At 44.4% G+C, this 18,992-nt stretch overlaps 1 protein-coding gene across 3 annotated transcripts in view; it reads right to left on the minus strand.

Annotated features, from left to right (window-relative positions):
- PELI1 (pellino E3 ubiquitin protein ligase 1) overlaps positions 1–16,476 on the minus strand; it is a 48,459-nt gene extending 31,983 nt beyond the window's left edge. For 2 of the 3 annotated variants that reach the window (XM_073672155.1, XM_073672153.1), the window contains exon 1: positions 16,170–16,476. The gene's annotated coding sequence lies outside the window, so the exon portion shown is untranslated. Of the gene's footprint in view, positions 1–653; positions 910–16,169 lie in introns of those variants that run through there. The other variant, XM_073672154.1, reaches the window with a different exon arrangement.
- Positions 16,477–18,992: the final 2,516 nt, after the last annotated feature.

Below are 18,992 nucleotides of genomic sequence, written 5' to 3' on the forward strand. Positions count from 1 at the left end.
ATGTACAACATGAAATGTGCAAAATATCAGTCACAAGTCTATATGCAGAAAACAAAAAACACACACAAGACTGTATGAATCATTGCCTTGTCCTTTTCTCTTGGTAAACGGACATCGCGCCTGGGAAAGCTGGGCGACAACCAATATGATCAGATCTCACCTAGGAGTTGTCACCCAACAATCGTAGAGCAACGTCAAGTAAAGCATGGGGGCCTGTGATACCTTCTTCAGTAAAGGTAGTCATGGACAACACTAGGGTCCTGCAATACAGGAAAACATATATCCCAAGTCACAATCAAAGAAGCCAAGAACACAGACGTGCGTCCACTTACACACTTTCCCATGCTCCATTAACAGGACCTATGGTGTAAAGTGGCGCCAAGTCTTAAGTGGACAGATCACAACACAAGCTTTAGCGTTCAGAGACATATATACAATACGTACCTTCCCCCAATCCTCAAATGGCTGATAAACCAGAAATAGATCGGAAGTACAGAAAATCAGGGGAAGACAGAATTCACTTTCAGCAGGTCAGATCTTTCAAGTAAGTAGCGAAGAATATTTCTACATGGACTCTGACATATCGGCGAGTTTATGAGCGACACCAGGCCTGAGAAAACCCACAGAAATCGTAGGCGAAAGCATTCACTTACCTCTGTAAGCACTGGGTAAGGAAGTGAGCAGTACAATCCAGAGCGCAGTGTGGCAATCCTCCTGCTAGCCTGCTGGCACACACAATATCCTGATTGCCTGCTTTCTTTTACTTATGTGTTTGGTGAGGCGTGCTGACTCAGACGGGTGGGAAGGTGCTATGCAAAACAGGTAAACACTATCCCGCAACCAATAGGACAGCCTGCGATCTGACTCATCGCTCTGGAGCTGCCACACATTCATCTGTGGCTTCAAAAGGAAGAAAAGGAAGTGAAAGGATGGATGCACGACTCGCAGCAGCTCCTCGCACACACCTCCTACATGGCACAGACAGCCGGCGGAGAGCGAGGAACACAAGCCTGTCGCCATCATGTGATACTCCTCGCAGTCATCAGGTGCAAGAGGCGTTCACATGTCCACAACGGGGGATTCATTTCAAGTCTAAATCAGATTAAAAATAAAACAAAAACGACAAGAGTCTTGTATCCTGAACCAACCCTGGGGTAGCCAAGCAGAAAATGGTGGCGCATGACAATTGGTGGAGAACGGTTGAACTTGATGGATCTAGGACTTTAGGTCTTCTGTAACAGACACAGCCTATAACCGCTTGATTTTATGCACCCCTTCGTTATTAAAAATTAGAGGTGATCTCGCTCCAAGTCATATGGCCGTGTCCCAGTGTAATAAAACTATGGTCACCGAGCTTTTCTACACGTCGGAGGTGTAAATCTAGTATGGACCATAGGCCACTATTCACATTGCAAAAAAATATGCTGGTTGTGTTAAGGCATACTGTACGGGAACACGTAATCTACCATGCTTTCCCAGAACAATAAAAATAAATTTATACAGTGCAGTATACCATTTTTCTTTTGACCGTAGGAGCCTACGGTCTGTATCTCATACAAAGCCTACATATTGGGATATGAGGCAACCTTTCATCACAGGCTCACATTGGGACATCCCACGTTGTATACCTCTAATGTATGCTAAAAGCAAGGTATCACCAGCGTGTGGTGTGTAAATGCCCCGTCACACATAAGATCGCTGGCGAGATCGTTGATACGTCACGGGTTTTGTGACGCAATAGCGATTTCACTAGCGATCTCGTTATGTCTGACAGGCAGCAACGATCAGGCCCCTGCTGTGAGATCGTTACAAAGCTTCCTGGACCATTCCTGTGTCGTTGCGCTCCCGCTGGGCAGTGTGCATCGCTGTATTTGACACCTAACCAACGACCTCGTTAGCGATTCAGAACTAAGACAAGTAGGCGTGCATAAATTGGACTTTTCCGTGCCCCTCGTCCCCAATTGGTGGTCGCTACAGCAGTCTCATTTCCCGCCGTGGAGAACGCTACTAGAATCCGAAAATCAGAACGCTGACAGGGCCTTAAAGCCGAGATGAACGAATACAGCCCGGTGAACGCTGCTAAGATCTGAAACCAGAGCGCAGATAGGAACAAAGGGACGGAATTGCTACAACGTGGCTTTATTTTTAACCTGCCGCCCAATCATAACACAATCATAACGCAGTAGCGTCCACCGATCGGAGATGAGGGGGCGCGGAAAAGTAATTTTATGCACGCCTTTGTGACACAGTACAGTCCCTATCAAGGTGTGGATCGTTGAAATAGCTGCTGTGTGAAAGCGTCCCAACGACCGCCGAGATCGTTAGTTAGATCGCTGGGGCGGCCGAAATCGTTGGGAAGTTCTGCATGTTTGACAGCTACCCAGCGATCACGAAACGACTCTCCAGCGATCTCAAAACCGTGACGTAATAACGATCTCGCTAGCGATCTCGTTATGTGTGACAGGGCCTTAACAATGCCTTGGAGCCCTGGCCATATAATAAATTAAAGGATTAATTTTAAGAACGTTTTTCAGGAGCACAAGGCTCCCTGCTTGACACTGAATTGCCAACTTTGGCATAATTGCGCCGTTGTCCCAAACAAGGCTCGTTAAAGGGTCGATATTGACTTTTAGGATTCCCATTTCCAATAGGTGGCGCTAAAGTTCAGTCATATTCCTCTTTGATAAGGCAATTTGCATATTTAATAATTCAGAGGAGCATTGCATGGCCTATAAGTCTCCATACCCTGGCATGTCACTATCCACAAGGAGAACGGTTACCCCTTAAAACCCATGCTATAGAGCTTGAAGGGCAAAGTGCTGAACTCCTGGCCTAAACTAGTAAATAGAATTAAACATCCATCCATTCTTGAGAACAGAAAAGATTGAAAAAACAAAGTTGAATTGCAAAATTACTTATTCATACAAGCACTTTATAATTTTACCCATGTGTGAAGAGAAAAGCCCTTTAAATGGTCGTTCCCATCTTAAAACATTTATGGCATACCCAAAGGATACGCTTTAAATGTCTGATCGGTGCGGACCCCTCATTTAACTCTAAAATAGATCTGGTGGCTAATATGAACGAAGGGGAGGCCACTCGTGCTCGGCTGATTTTGCAAATCTCAGAAGTGGATAAAGAGCTGCACGTCAGACGGTGATTGGAGGACCCCATTCTAGTGTACATTTTTTTCATCAATGTAAAAAGACTATTGATGGATTGTTGGATTACAAGAATTTAAGTCTCTGCCTTTTTAAAAATGTCTGCATTTTTTCAGGGCTTTTACTGCCAAAGTAAGGAAAGCCCATGTACAGTACTGGTTTCCATGGAATAAGTCGTTGCGACCCAACAACAAATCTGTACGTGGATTTGGAGAGCAGCCGTGTACACAAGCCAAGACAAATCATGCTAAGAATGCCTTCCTAATCCCGAGATGTGAACAATCGATCTGAGAAGGGGGCCGCTTTCTGATTCTTTGACCTAGTTACTGAGCAACACTGATCTGAACGGAGACATAAAACCCGAGCGCAGATACGTTTATTTTGGAAGACATTGAGAGCTATTAGGAAGAGGGTGATTTTAAAGGAAGTCAAGAAAGAAGTTAACAGGAACTGCAAACCCTTCAGAAAGAAACATTCTGCAATGTTGGGTTTATTTAAAAGGGAAACTCCTATAAAAAAAAAAAACAAAAAAACAACTTTTCCATTGGACTTCTCCCTTAGCAAGTCTTGTATAATATACTGACATAGCGAGTTGGCTCATAGGAGTGGTCAAAGAAAACACGGAGCTCAAAACTATAAGGGGAGCTACCCCCGCCTCTCCCAGTATATGTGCCTACATGGCTGCTTGTCAATCAACGACCTAAGGGATGGGCGGAGGGAGAAGGGGAGGGTGCGCTACCCTTATACGAGTTATTTAAAAGGCATGTCCCACCGCCTCGGCCTGCCACTCAGGACAGCTTCACAGTCTACTGTATGTGCATGGGATCGCCACCAGAAGAGGCGAGGGGCAGCGCCCCTTACAAATACCCTGTAGTAAGGCTTTGTGACTTCCGATTTTCCCCTCATTGTCTATGGGAAAGTGGACTGGATGGACACGAGCCAGGTAGCCAATATGCCCAGAAACAGCTTATTATAGCATTTTTGGGATGGCGCTTACAAACGGTTTCCTGATGCCTTAACAAGTGCACCAAAGTAACAGACATTTTACGGGGTCTTGTGCTTTGATATGGTCTTAATGACAGTTCTTAGTAATGAGTTGCTAAGGTACCCAAACTGGCTGCAAGTCTCCCTCCTGAACAGTTTATGCCTAATGTTATATAAGCAAGAATAATACATATATTTTGGATACTCCAACAATTAGGGATGCATTCAAGATGCAGCAAAATTGCAGCATTAATGCATCTCAGAGGACCTGGTCGGGAGCATCAAATGAATTGTGCTACAGTCACAATAATAATTATTCCACTTTATAAGGGGAACACTGAGATGAAAATATTACCACCACTCGTCTGCCGGTCATTTGGTGCCCTTGCCTCATAATAGAACATTTTAATTTTGCTAACCAGCCATTTTTTGTGTCGGGGTCCTGCATCTTTACAACACCAAATGTCCAATGTCTTCCAGATCTTACACTTGAGTGAACTGCATGACAAGTTGCTAAATGAAGCTGGGAACGCATCCTTCAAATTTTCCCTGGAGGTTAAAAAAAAAAAAAAGCAGCAAAAATCCAGAAGCGGATTCAGAGGTTTCATATTGCTGTCAAACAGGTTATGAGCCAAGTAAAGAGGTCAAACACCACAAGCGAACTAATCATTAGATTATGGATGTTTGTGCAATGGATCTGCCCAGCGGCCACTAATGCCAATCAGTAAAGTCCTCTGCATTCTAAACAGGAGTCTCTCACAGAACCGTGGCCCTGGTCACAGCACAGGACAGATGTAGGCTTCGCGGCACACCGGGCAAAGCTTGTACGCCATCAGTATACCCATACAGCTTCATTCACAAGAAGAAAAATCACATTTTGGTCTCAGTCAGACCAATGTGTGCCACTTTATCCAACAAAAGCGTACAAGAAAGAAAAGGATACGGAAATCCAAATAGTGTTTTCATGTGCCATCATGGGGAGCGTCAGGACACCCCCGTATTAGATGTTAGGTCCGTTATATTGAAATCGGCATTCCTCTAATTTGTATGGGCTTCTTAAGAGAGCCTACAACAACGCGGGCAATGTAACGTGGACAGAACATCATTCTTGTATCTGGGGGGATGTTAAAGGGGCATTCCCATTTCCAAGATCCTATCCCAATATGCAGTACTTGTAATAATAATAATATTAGCAAATACCTCCAATTAGAAATGTAGTATAGTTCTTCTGATTCGCTATGTCACTTACCCCATGTGCAGGGTATTGCAGTAAGCTTAGGTATCCATGGTTACGACCACTCAGTGACATTTGTTAGAGGTCGTAACCAGGGATACTGCAATGCCATGCACATGGGGGTAAGTGACATAGCGAATCAGAAGAACTATACTACATTTCTAATTGGAGGTACATATTGGGATAGCATCTTGGAGCTGGGAATACCCCTTTAATGAAGCTGTAATGCCATATTAAACACAAGTGATGAGTGACAAGCTAACCTTGAAGAAAACTACATGAAGTAAACGGAGAATAAATATAAAACCTCTCAAATGTACATAGTAAAGAAAACTTAAGAAAAATAGACGCGAGTTGGTCTCTCTGTTGTCTCACTATATGATACCCGGGTGAGACTTCTTGCATCTCAGCTGTGAGAACCTACTGTGTGGGGGAAGACTGCGAGAGTGCAGCATGAAAACACAGGGGACATCTACGCTGTCATCCTAAGTCATGCTGGATGTAGTTACCGTATGCAAGAGAAGATTGATTCTGCTGTATTATGGAACAGCAACGGAGGTAAAATCTGGTCCCAGATTCTCCTCTATGTATTGTACGTCTGTCTCTGCACTCAATACAAAATTACAGGCAGGTGTAAAAGATGAACCTTTTAGAAGGCGCTGCATCTGCCTCTTCTAAGCGGGCTGCATTATATACTGGTACAATGTACTACATATTTGCTAAATGATGTAATACTGTAGGAAAGCACCTGATTTACTAAGTAGGAAAAAGTTAAGTCTTATAACTTCATCTACTGTCATTTTATTATGCCCGAAAGCACAAGCCTAGAAGTGATGGAGAAAGATGTGCACCTCCCCGAGTCATTTGACAAAAGACTCAGCCTCATGTAATTACAGGCAAAATTCAAGAAGAAAAGGGGGGGGGACAGTTTAGAATATGGGGAAAGGAAAGTCATTAATGGGGCTGTTCCAAGATTAGAAAAACATGATCGCTTTCTTCCAAAAAAATAGCGCCATTCTTGTCCATGGTCGTACCAGTATTGAAGCTCAGCACCAGTGAAGTGAATCAGAGGGAGCTGTAATACCACACTCTACCTGGGGACAGCCATGCTTTAATAACGTAAATCTCCTTTAAGGGTGTGCGCACAGGGAACTTATCGGATTTAACTGTGGAAATGTTCTAGATTTGCCGCAGTTTTAACCTGAGATAATCTGCAATGTTAGCTGCTGTGATGTGGATTTTGAATCAGCAGCGTTAGTCAATTTCTGCTGTGGATTTTCTTCACTGTGTGGATGAGGTTTCGTTATATCTCATCCCCAATGATGCTACAGTAAAAAAAAATCTGGAAAGTATAGAAGACTCATTGTGTATACGTCCCTTGTGCACACACACATTACAGCATTTTTTATTTTATTTTATTTATTTCAGTGCTGGAGTGGTGCAACTACAGTAATCCAAGTTCCCTATCCCTAGTATTATACTCACCAGCCGCCGTCTTCAGCTGTTCCCAGTGCCCCTCCAGTCCTGCTCCGCCATCTTGTGACCGCAGCTCCTGACTGACCGGAAGTCAGAGGGAACGGTCACAAGCTCTCAGTGTAAGTCTATGAGACCCTCGTTCTGGCCTACGAGAGCCTCTCATTGACTTGCATTGAGAAGTGACTTCCGTCAGGTAGCAAATTGCTGGAGACCGTCCGCAGCAGCATTGAAAACAGAAGAAGATTGAGTCTGGCGAGTAGAATACGAGGGGCCGGGAACTTAGATTAGTGACACCACTCCAGTGGTGGATTAAGAAAAAAATAAACAAAAACACACTGGAGTGGTGTTTTAAGGCTCGGCACAAGCATGTCTAAAACTTGTGTTTGATGTATAAATTGAATTCAGGCAAAGGAGTGCAAAATCTTTTTCTCATGAACAGGAAAGACATTTTCTCCAAGGAGCCAAAAAAAAAAAAAAAAGCGACTATCAGACAGGAAGGAAACCGGTCACAGTTAACATTGAAGTCTTAATTCGAAGTAGGATCATGTACGTCACAATGCAGGTCATTCTACATAGTTTCCTAACACTATGTATCCGCTTTGAAGATCATTGTGTATGGATCACAATCGTACCAAAGACTCTCTAGTTCAGCTCCGATCCGCATCCAACCGTGGCACTTACTTCAAGCAACCCAACATGTATACCCTAAATACAAATGTCAAACTCATAGTTAAGGCTATTTTCACCTTGTGTTGTAGCCGACACTCAGGGGCTCCATTGGGGCTTACATCTGAAGCCCTGGGAAGTGGGATTTGGACCAGGGCTGTTGAGTCGGACAGCCAAACCTCCTACTCAGACTCCACAGCCCTGCCTCACTACTGAGCATGTGCATAAAGTGCAGCGCTGCCTCACTACTGAGCATGTACATAAAGTGCAGCGCTGCCTCACTACTGAGCATGTGCATAAAGTGCAGCGCTGCCTCACTACTGAGCATGTGCATAAAGTGCAGAGCTGCCTCACTACTGAGCATGTGTATAAAGTGCAGAGCTGCCTCACTACTGAGCGTGTGCAAAAACTGCAGAGCAGCCTCACTACTGAGCGTGTGCAAAAACTGCAGAGCAGCCTCACTACTGAGCGTGTGCATAAACTGCAGAGCAGCCTCACTACTGAGCATGTGTATAACAGGGCTGTGGAGTTGGAGTCTGTATAAAATGGATTGACTCCAACTCCTAAAATATATAATAAATTGGGTACAGTAGTTCAATGCAGCTTGTGGGGAATATTTTTCCTAGGAATTTGGGAAAGTTATGAAATGTCCTATAAATGTCTGTCCTATTCCTGATCTAAGGGTCTAGACTTTTAGCTGAGATGAATCTGTGCTACAGTAAATTTATCACTTAAACATGAGCAATGTATGAGGGAGTTGGAGGTTTGGCTTACCGACTCTACAGCCCTGTTACATAAAGTGCAGCGCTGCCTCACTACTGAGCATGTACATAAAGTGCAGCGCTGCCTCACTACTGAGCATGTGCATAAAGTGCAGCCAGGCCTCACTACTGAGCATGTGCATAAAGTGCAGCCCGGCCTCACTACTGAGCATGTGCATAAAGTGCAGCCCGGCCTCACTACTGAGCATGTGCATAAAGTGCAGCCCGGCCTCACTACTGAGCATGTGCATAAAGTGCAGCCCGGCCTCACTACTGAGCATGTGCATAAAGTGCAGCCCGGCCTCACTACTGAGCATGTGCATAAAGTGCAGCCCGGCCTCACTACTGAGCATGTGCATAAAGTGCAGCCCGGCCTCACTACTGAGCATGTGCATAAAGTGCAGCCCGACCTCACTACTGAGCATGTGCATAAAGTGCAGCCCGGCCTCACTACTGAGCATGTGCATAAAGTCCAGCGCTGCCTCACTACTGAGCATGTACATAAAGTGCAGCCCTGCCTCACTACTGAGCATGTACATAAAGTGCAGCCCTGCCTCACTACTGAGCATGTACATAAAGTGCAGCCCTGCCTCACTACTGAGCATGTGCATAAAGTGCAGCGCTGCCTCACTACTGAGCATGTACATAAAGTGCAGCCCGGCCTCACTACTGAGCATGTACATAAAGTGCAGCACACAACATCTCAACTAAAAGCAGAGATCCTTAGATCAGGAACAGACCACACATTTATAGGACATGTCATAACTTTCCCAAATTCTTCTGAAAACGTTTACAGCACATTCTGCATTGTACTACTGAACCCAATTATATAATTTTATGAGTCAGGCCCATTTTATACCGACACCACAGCCTTGATTTGGACCTTTGCGCTGATGAGGTCACTGACTGTAATGATGCAGATGGAGTCACATTGTGCTCTGTCAGACATCATTTTTGGACTCATCCGGTTATGTGAGATGGGCACCAAGATGTGGTTGACTGCGTCTAGGTGCCCAACTCAAATAGACGTATACTGCTGAAAATGATGTCCGACAGAGCACAATGTGACTCCATCTGCATTAGTCAGCGGCCCCATCAGCGCAAACATTCAAATCCAGTTTCCCAGGGCTTGAGATGTAAGCTCCAATAGAGTCTATGACGAATGGATAAAACATGATGTAAACCAGGCCTACGGCTTCCAACCCCTAAGCCTAATACATTAGCATAAATAGTAAAATACACACACACACACACACACACAGCAGCTGGATGGTAAACCTTCCAAGGCTGTTCTGTGAAGCGAGGCTGTAATCTCAGAAGCCAAGCCAAGCACTGATCATTATAGGCAGAGGGCTGGGACATCAAATAACAGCTCATAAATTAAAAGTTCAATGTAACCTATGGAATGGAAAGTTCTGGGTTTGCTTGTGAATTTGGCTCCATTTTGTTGAAAAGAAAAAAAAAGGGGAGGATAGAAATGTACAGAACTTATACTAGAAAAAAACTAAAGGGAGGAGCAGCCACAAATGCATAAAAGGGGTTTTCCCATTTCAGTAAGGGGTGACATTTTGCTAGGATACACCATTGCTAAATGACTTCTAGGGGGGGGTCTGATCTTTGGGACCCCCTGAGGAAAGAAAAATATAGAATATGTGCCAATTTAGCACCACGTCCCCACAGCAGCTTTTCCCTGCAGTGGAGCTCCCAGCCCTGCGTGTGGGAATGCCTCTGCTAAAAACAAAACTCAGAAGCACAGAAGAGGCACTGCGCAGAACCAGCGAGGCAAACCCAACCCATTTATTCTGAGGATCAATCATGGTTCCAAAGATCAGGCTCTCCCACCTGTACTGGTACATCCTAGATAGGGTGACTCTGCATGCAGCGGGCTCAGGAGCCGAACCTCCTTCATACCCAGCAGATGGCGGCTGTGTTACAGCGCCGGCATCTGCCACTAACAGCAGTTACCACTCTGGTTGCGGCTATTAACCACTTAAATGCTACTGTCAATCTCGGAAACTAGAAATTAAGGAAGGAGGTATAGGAGGGTGCCATCCCGTGTGCTTGTTGGCTCCCGTTACGTGATTGCAGGGGGCTGTTGTGTTCTTATAACAGCTATGGCCTGCTGAGGGTCCCATGGCTGCCACGCTGGTAATCCTGAGAAGTCCAGCCACGGGCTGGACTTCATAGGAAACTAGTCAGAGCTATATTCTGCAATACTGTGGTATAGCAATAAACAAAACCGATCAGACAATCACAGGTTTATGTTCCCCAAAGAGACTAACATAAAAACATCGAATTACCTCTCTTTTCCTCACTTTAAAAATAAAAAAGCATGGTTGGTATTGCCAAACCTGTAAGAGTCCAATCTATTAAAATATAAAGTTAATTTAACCCAAGAAATCGCATCTTAAACTTGTCTGGAAGGCAGTGGGGCGTGACGATGCCCTTCCAGCTTCTCAGCCTCACGCTGCATTTCCTACCTAGCAGCCTCCCCTGGCCGGCTGACAGGTCATTTGCTCTGGCTCACGACCACTGACCTGTCAGTCAGCCCGAGAATAAGAAGCTAGAAATGCATCATCACGCCCTAAGGCAGTTCCAGACAACCTCAATATCCAATCTCTCAATGTTGGAGCAACACTTTGGAGGTCATAAAGGGAACCACTGGCTTATCTTTTAAAGGGCTACACAGCCATATAAATGATTTGGGGGTGGTTAAATTTTCTGGCAAGCTCCCTTTAATAGCCTTCAATTGCTGGAAAAGCTTTAGACATATGTCCACCTGACCGGCAGCTACTTATGGTGTATGGTCAGCTTTATTTTTAAGATTGCAGCTCGGTCATGTTGTCTCCAAGGAAATGCTGGAGCAGCTAGGTTACCAGTCAAGGAGTAGGATTAATATCGCCTGAGCACAGAGCAAATAATGTCATAGGAAACTTCTGAGAAAAAAAAAAAAAAGGACTTGTTGGGTCAATAAGACCTTGAGATGAAAGGCAGGCGCCCCGCTGATGTTTTTCCATTGTGGGGCCATTACTACTTTCATTTACCAAATTTAGCATAGACATAGATTGCTTGTGAAGACAAGTGGAGCGGCTAAATAAAGTGCCACTAATGTACTAAAAACAATTCTCAGAGAAAATCTCTGAAGACGTTCCAGCCATCCGCCAGTCACAACCATCAGGACGTCTCCTTATGCAAGTCATGGAAAATACTCCCTAAACTTAGCCATGAACTTGGGCTGTGCTTCGCAAGTGATGGAAATGAAGATGGAGCAAAGTATTCACACATCCGGTTCTTCCTCAATCTACAAACAGATATATCCCCTTGTGCTTAAAATGGTGCAGTTGAGTTGGGTAATTTAAAAGGTTAAATTTGCCTGTAGACATCACCAAAGTTTGCCGCTTTGCCATCTTAAGTGTGAAATTTGTGGCAGATTCACAAGTTTTCGCAAAACAAAATTTCACATTGGATTTCTCTGCAGAACAAAGGTCATGTGTGAACGAATTACATTGAAAATCTGCGACATGTGAACACAGCCTTAGAATTAGGACTTCATAGCTTTATTTCCTCCCTATGACAGCTCTTTTTCATTATCAGAATATGCCATTAGTTGTGATAGCAAATCAGCACAAGACATCACCCCTCACATGTCAGTGACTCTGGTTCAGCTCATAGGGGGAAAGTTGAGCAGGATCCCCCCTCTATGAACTCGTACAGCATTGTATGTGTAAGGGACCATTTAGAGGGGGCATATGATGGAAAAAGAGCGTTCATAGGACCGCTTGTTCAGGCCAGCAATGACCCGAAGAATTAAATAAATGCTCATTCGTCGAGTGTGATGCTTTTCAAGGGGACGTAAACATGATAGTTATCGGCAGCACATAGCGCAGGACACGTGCTGCTCATCAAATGATGTTCTATGCGCTTAAGCCCGTCAAAAAATGATCATTAATTGACCGCAGATTGGGTTTAACGTTCGCGATGGGCACATGTAATGTCATTTACAAGGTTTTGCTTACATTTCAGCAGGTCATATGCTCACCTCGTATTCAGCTATCAGACTACAGACACAACCCGAGCTTATGTGGCAATGCTCGCCAAGCAACAATTACCTTCATATATACATTCAGCTGCCTTTTATGTGGTTGTGATGACGGCACTGTGGTCGGATGTCATTTATAACAGCGGCACATGTAGGAGATCGAGGTAATGCAGCCAAAGCAATCATAAATCAGACTTCCTTAAAGGCGGCATTCTTGTTAGATGGGCCAAGATGGGTTCCACGACAATAAGCAGGTGTCTCTGATCTGGGGATAATCGTGGAAGTAAGTTATATCCATGCAGCACCACCACAGAGGAGAGCGTAGGAGCTCTTCGGTGCCACTCAATTTTGCATCCGAAGGTGATCGGCATAAATGATGTGGTATCATGGCAGGCATCTCCCTACACAACGTCATCCAAGCATGGAAGCGAGCAGCTCTGACGAACCCCTTTATGCATCGCATGTAGCCATTGTCCAAAGAAGGCATCAAGATGATGACTACTATTATAATAAGCCTAGATCTCACGCAATTCTCAGGCTCTATTCACATTGTATTTATGGTATCTATTTGCTGCATATGTTGGAAACCGCTCTTACGTATATCATTCAGTTACGAGAAATTTTCAGCCCTTTTGTCTTTAAATAAGGGGTGGACAACCCAAGTTCCCAACTTATGGGTTATGGCATTTATAAAGAAAGCATAGAGGCTCTCACACCCGCTCATTCACTCTGATCTGTATCATGGCTAACCACTACCATTAGCCAAACATTGAGCCTTTAATGCCACCTATAACATGCAAGGTAAAATGATTTTTCACTTTTAGGACTCGTGCAGACGACCGTATTTTGGTCCAAATGAGAACCGCCAAAACATTGGATTGCACTCGGACAAAAGTTATTCTATGCATGCATGTTTCAGAGAATGCATAGCATGCACAATTTGCATCCGTAAATCAGATCCCACTTGGTCATGCAAGTCAATGGGTCCGTGCAAAAAAAAAAAAAAAGGACCGCACTAGGGTTACATCAGAGTGCAGTTTGATTTGTACGGACTGACAGAATGGAGAAGATGGGTGAATCGCCCCAATCGCCCCCCCCTCTCCCCAATCTTCTCGACATCAGAGAAAAATGAGTTTGATCAGAGTGTGATTAGCATAATCGGACCGATTTTCGCGGCTGAGAGTAAATAGGTTATGTGACCCAAGCCTTAAGTGTGTCAATCACTGGGCTCAGCGCGACCTTGGGCTTAATGTACATAGCACAATGATTGGCTGCAGTGGTCATGATGACACTGGTGTGGCCATGTCACAAAAAAATGGGAGAAGTGGCAGAGACGTAGGGGTTAAGTATCACTGACTTTCTTATTTTTACCTGAAGCAAGCCGAGGGAGTCAACCTCCAAGTTGTAGACGTCTATATAGCCCCAGCGTATCTTGATGGGTCTCCGATTTCATACAAAGGTATACAGAACCTTTTTTTGTTGAATTCTGATCCATTGGACATCACAGGGCTACTCTCTAGCACACAAGAGCCACCAACAGATCATGTTTTCCAGATTTCCTTAGTACTGCGCAGGTGATGGAATTACCGCCTGCGCAGGTGATGGAATTACCCTGGTCTAATGGCTATGTCAGTAGTCTGTGCTGAATGGATTTCTTGGAACCTCCTACCTGTCAGCATTCGCAGCACCTCTGTTGAGACCATGTAAAGCCTACTATTCATGTGTCACACTGCAAAAATGATGTTGCAATAGGCCTACTAATTAGAAGATGCACCAACAATGCCAGCAGGTAAGAGGTACGCAAGGATCTGGTCCAGTGGCAGTGGACTACCAGCATGGCCACCATACCAAGGCCCTGCAAATCTTTTTGTTCAACTCTAGCCCATACACATTAAACTGATATTGGTGGGATAGGTTGCCAATCTAATAGGGGTTCTCCCAAATCTCCCCTGACAGATCATGTAGCGGAAGAAGGTTTCAGATTGGTTTTCCAAAGGCCAATCCTTTTGTTCTCCAGCAGATAAGCCGCTGCCAGAGGATTCGGGGCTCTCAGAGAACACAGGAGCATTCGCTTTGTATGGGGGAGTCGGGGGGAGAGAACTGTCAGCCATCTAATGTGTACAGGGAGCTTTATATGCGAAGAATTTGGGAAGATTAATAATAATAATAATAATAATAATAATAATAATAATAAAGAAAAGCCCATAGCATCCAACACAATTGCTCCAATCTGGATGTGCGATATTCCTCCGTTGTTTCTGCTCAGTCGTCCTCTAGGTTTTATATGCCGATTACAGTATTTTGCTCACATATCCTTATTGCTTATGTCAAAACAAGAAACAAAACAAGAGGAGCAGGAAATGTAACCAGAATACATCTACAGACTAGAGAGAATAAAACTAAATTGTCATAAAAACAAATAAATAAAGGAAGGCCCCTGACACCCCAAGAACAATCTCCAAAAATCGAATCCCAAGGCAGCAGCCTTCTTGACAAAGACTTGTGGTCCTGCCAAGGAAGACAGATGTAAGCCCCTCCTGAGGGGGCAGCGTGGGACACTCTGAATTAATCAACAAAGCACAATTTAACCCCCTCTTCCCCAACAGGAATTAATCAAAGCAGAATAAAACCCCCTCTTCCCCAACACTTTAGAGGCAGCTCCTGGAACACAATGTAAACCTAAGACAAAAATCAACAGCCTGAGCAAACTTGGAAAGCTGCAGGCAAATATCATCATGCACAGAATAACCCTTCGTGTGCCGAGAAGCTGTCCCGGCTCACAGGCTGTGATGGATTTATCCTGACTTGGATCATTCTGCATGTAAAAGTCAATAATGAATGTGGATGATCGCTGTAGTGGTCAATGGCCGGCCATCCATTGTGATCAATGAGACATAGGAATCACACACCTCCACAAGCAGCATAATAATCAATGTTGCCCGACTCCCAGAATCCTCCACCCCCCAACCAAAGCCAGTAGGAAACGTGCAATAAGCACAAGTTTTACATCAAATCAAGATCCCGATGATGATGCACGATGACACGCTCTACCCTACAGAATTATGGGGGATTGCAGCCGCTTACTCGCAGCGGTTACGATCTCGCTCTTACATGTTACCACAAGCGCACACAGGGGGCGACCGCTGGATTTTGAGCATTTATAACCATAGTGATTGCATAGCTTCTTATCTACAATAAGGTTGGGGCAAAACGGTGACTGTCAGCGGGACGGATTGCACGGCCGACGATCGCTGCATGCCGCAAGTGATCCGCAAATCATGAAAAAAAAATTTCAACTGGCCACGACTTTGTGCGACTTGCAGTAGATGACGCGGCTCCGTCCACGTCTTATGATGCGATGGTAGGGGCGATTTTTGGACTATGGTCAAACAACCACAAAAATTATAAAATTGCACGTGGCTTATACTGAGGTGACGCAGAGCTCACGGCGGGTGTCGTGGTCACATTGGGGTAAAGCGGCCCCAATAATGACATCAGAGAACATATAAGACATCATGGGGGGCATCTCTACCCCAGAGCGCGATATCTGCTCTGATACGGCCACGTTAATAAAATGTCAAGTCTGTCGCTAAAATCCATTAGTCACGTTGGATTTTAGTCGCCACCCCCCCCCCAAAAAAAAAAAGAAAACATGTCGCCATAAATGTGCAGAAAGGCAGCGATTATTAGAGGCTGTCAGGGGCAGCAATGATAAATGGCTGCATTAGTGGAGGGGTCGGGGGCAGACTGGGTGCCGTAAAGTGCGCCCTCCGGAGCGGCAGTCAGCAGGAGAACAAAGCCCTCAGTAACAATGGAGGCGGCAGCTGAGGTGGCGGCTCCAGACTTACAGCGATAGATGCGGCGCTCTTCTCAGCGGACTGGAGCAGCAGTCACAGGCCCGGCGCTGTCACGATGACGGCGGTCTCCCCCGGAATAAGACCAGTAATGGCAGCGATGCAAGGACAGATAGACGGGGCACCGCCCTCCAAGGTTCCCAAGGCTGGACCGGGGCGCCCGCAGAGCTCCGCGCCCACCACTCCCGGCTGCAAGGCAGGAACTGCTACACAGCGGCAGCGACAACGACGGAGATACTGCTGGGGGCGAAGGGATCGCTAGGTGGTGACGTCAGCACGCAGGGCCATAAACACAGAGCAGAGAACCATTACGGTGAACGTCATGACGGCCGGCCGGAGAAAGGCATCACGGGAGATGTAGTTCCAGGAAGAAAACATTTAAAGGGACAGTGAATCACTTTATTTTTTACTGCAAATTCAAGCTGGTGAGACGAATCTAAAACTCTTCCTTCTGGTTGTGGTGACATTCTGAGCATTAAGGTCCTGTGCAGTTTTCTGATTGTTTTGCAATATTCATTCATTGTGTGTAAAGAGTACAAATATCATTTTCTTCATACTCAATTCAATTTTCTCACGCGGTTAGAAATATTGATATACGTCAGGCCCCAGTTGAAGATATTACGTCAGGGTTTAGTATATAATTGGTGGTCATTTCATTCATTTATTTATTTATTATCAAAATTAACTTTTTTTTTTTTTTACATTATTATTATTATTTTTTTTTTATGACATGCCCCTTGAAAAATCAGAAATGTTCCTATTGGGATTTTTCTTTTACATATTGTCCTAATAACTGCAGATGCCAAAGGGGCCCCATTTATAGGGGAAGGCGACTCTAAAAAGTCCTGTGACAGGGACATGTGATTGCTGGGACCAATGAGGTCCCTATATAGTGTCCCATGGGCAGGTGTCTGAACAGTCGGGCCTGTATCCTGCTCTGCCCCCATCTAAATTGAGGTTCGCTGACACATAGTAAGGTTTTAATACTAGAGACGGAACCGTACCAGTTGGGTACACCATGGCGCTGCTGGGATGGCTTTTACAATCAAAATAGTGTTAACTAAGTACCCCATGTTAGGCTATGTTCACACATTGCGTTTTTTCAGCGTTTTTTTTTCTGCAACAAAACTTGATCTCTTGCCTGGAGGTTTGTTCAGGATTTTGCCGCTTTTTTCTTTGCTGCGTTTTTGCTACGTTTTTTTTCCACTGTCCTTTTTTGTCTCTTTTATGCATGTACATAAAGTTCAGTGAAAAAAAAAATCTCATTCTGGTTTTGGCCCAAAAACGCTGAAAAAACTGACACTTGCGTTTTTGGTGCGTTTTTACTTCCAATGGGTGAAAAAGACTGAAAAAACACTGGAAGAAGTGACATGCTCTATTCTGCAAAAAACATGCAAAACACGAAATCCTGATGACACAAAAACCAAGGTGTGTGCATGAGATTTCTGACATCTCATAGACTTTGCTGGTACTGTGAAACGCCGCTGAAAGTTTGCATTAAAAAAAAAAACACACAATGTGTGAACATAGCCTTATTTATATGCACTATTGCTATTTACTTACTACAGGCAATATGCTCATTTTATATTTTTCTTGTAAGTGGCCAATAATTGGTAAAGACACAATTACTGTAGTAGAATGGTAACATCAGGCACCATTACAACACCCTAGTTGTCTCTTTGAGCAACAGGCTCCAGTAATAACAGTACAGTCTCCTTTGCAGCTCAGCAATACACAGTCTATTATCCGGAAGCACAGTACAGCACAGTTTTAATGCATACATAACCACAGGCTTTTCCTTCACAAGGACTCAATAGTACACAGCATTCTTTATCCTGCATGGAGATGGAGGGGGGAAGGGTATGATGAGGGAGATGATCTCTATGACAGGCTTCCTTCCAGTCCTTATCTTCCTGGCCGATAATACTCCACACTGTTAGCTCAGGGAGTCTAACTGACCTTTGTTTAGCTTTCTTCCTGACCTGAATTCTGTTCCCTTGCTTCTATGAGATACAGATCATAAGCCACCTTTCTCTTCGGCTCCAGCCAGGCAGTAAACAACTTCCCCACAATCCCCCTGGGCTCTGCTAAAACACTCTCCTTCTCCTGTGACTGTGTTACTTCTAATAGTTGCTGAATGCTTTTAAAGCAACAGCACTACTTCTGCATGTCACACTTTGCTTTTAACAACAAAAAATATTTGGATTCAAAAGGAAAAAAAGAAATGAAGACTGTATCAGTCCGGAACTCCAAAAGATGGTGGTGACTTCTTGTCTATAGGAAAGCATGCCTAGAATCTCCACATCTCATTTTGCTTTGCTAAGAATTTCTCTACTGTGAATTGCGCGTCAGGTCGATGTAAAAAGCTACTGTGGATGTCTCTGCGATGAATAAAGAGTATTGGTAAAGCGATACATTAACCCCAGGTTGTATCCCACCATCTCCAGTATGGTGTTCCTGCTTAATTAATTAATGAAGGTTTCACCTTTAAAACTTTATTAAGGTGCAATTTTTCTTTTAGGTTATTACAGTATGATTTCTAGTATTTCCATTATTTTTTAGGTTTATCAGAGCTGCAACCCTGGGTAAGATGAGACGGACATGCTGTGCTGCACTTGGGATATTCTGGGTCATTGCTCTGTACATACAGAGATTTCTTATGGTTTCCTGTGTCGTTTCCTTTACCAGAATGCAGGAAATCTCCCCTACATTGTACTTTTCCAGCTTTTTCTATTTTGTTTAATACTGTGTGACTAATGAGGATGTGCAGTCAGCTTTCACCCTCCATGTAACCGCACAATTGCAAAGACACAGTAT

The sequence above is a fragment of the Phyllobates terribilis genome, unplaced genomic scaffold, assembly GCF_046119375.1.
Source record: "Phyllobates terribilis strain yellow unplaced genomic scaffold, ASM4611937v1 Scaffold_3__8_contigs__length_932513732, whole genome shotgun sequence".
Taxonomy (NCBI): domain Eukaryota; kingdom Metazoa; phylum Chordata; class Amphibia; order Anura; family Dendrobatidae; genus Phyllobates; species Phyllobates terribilis.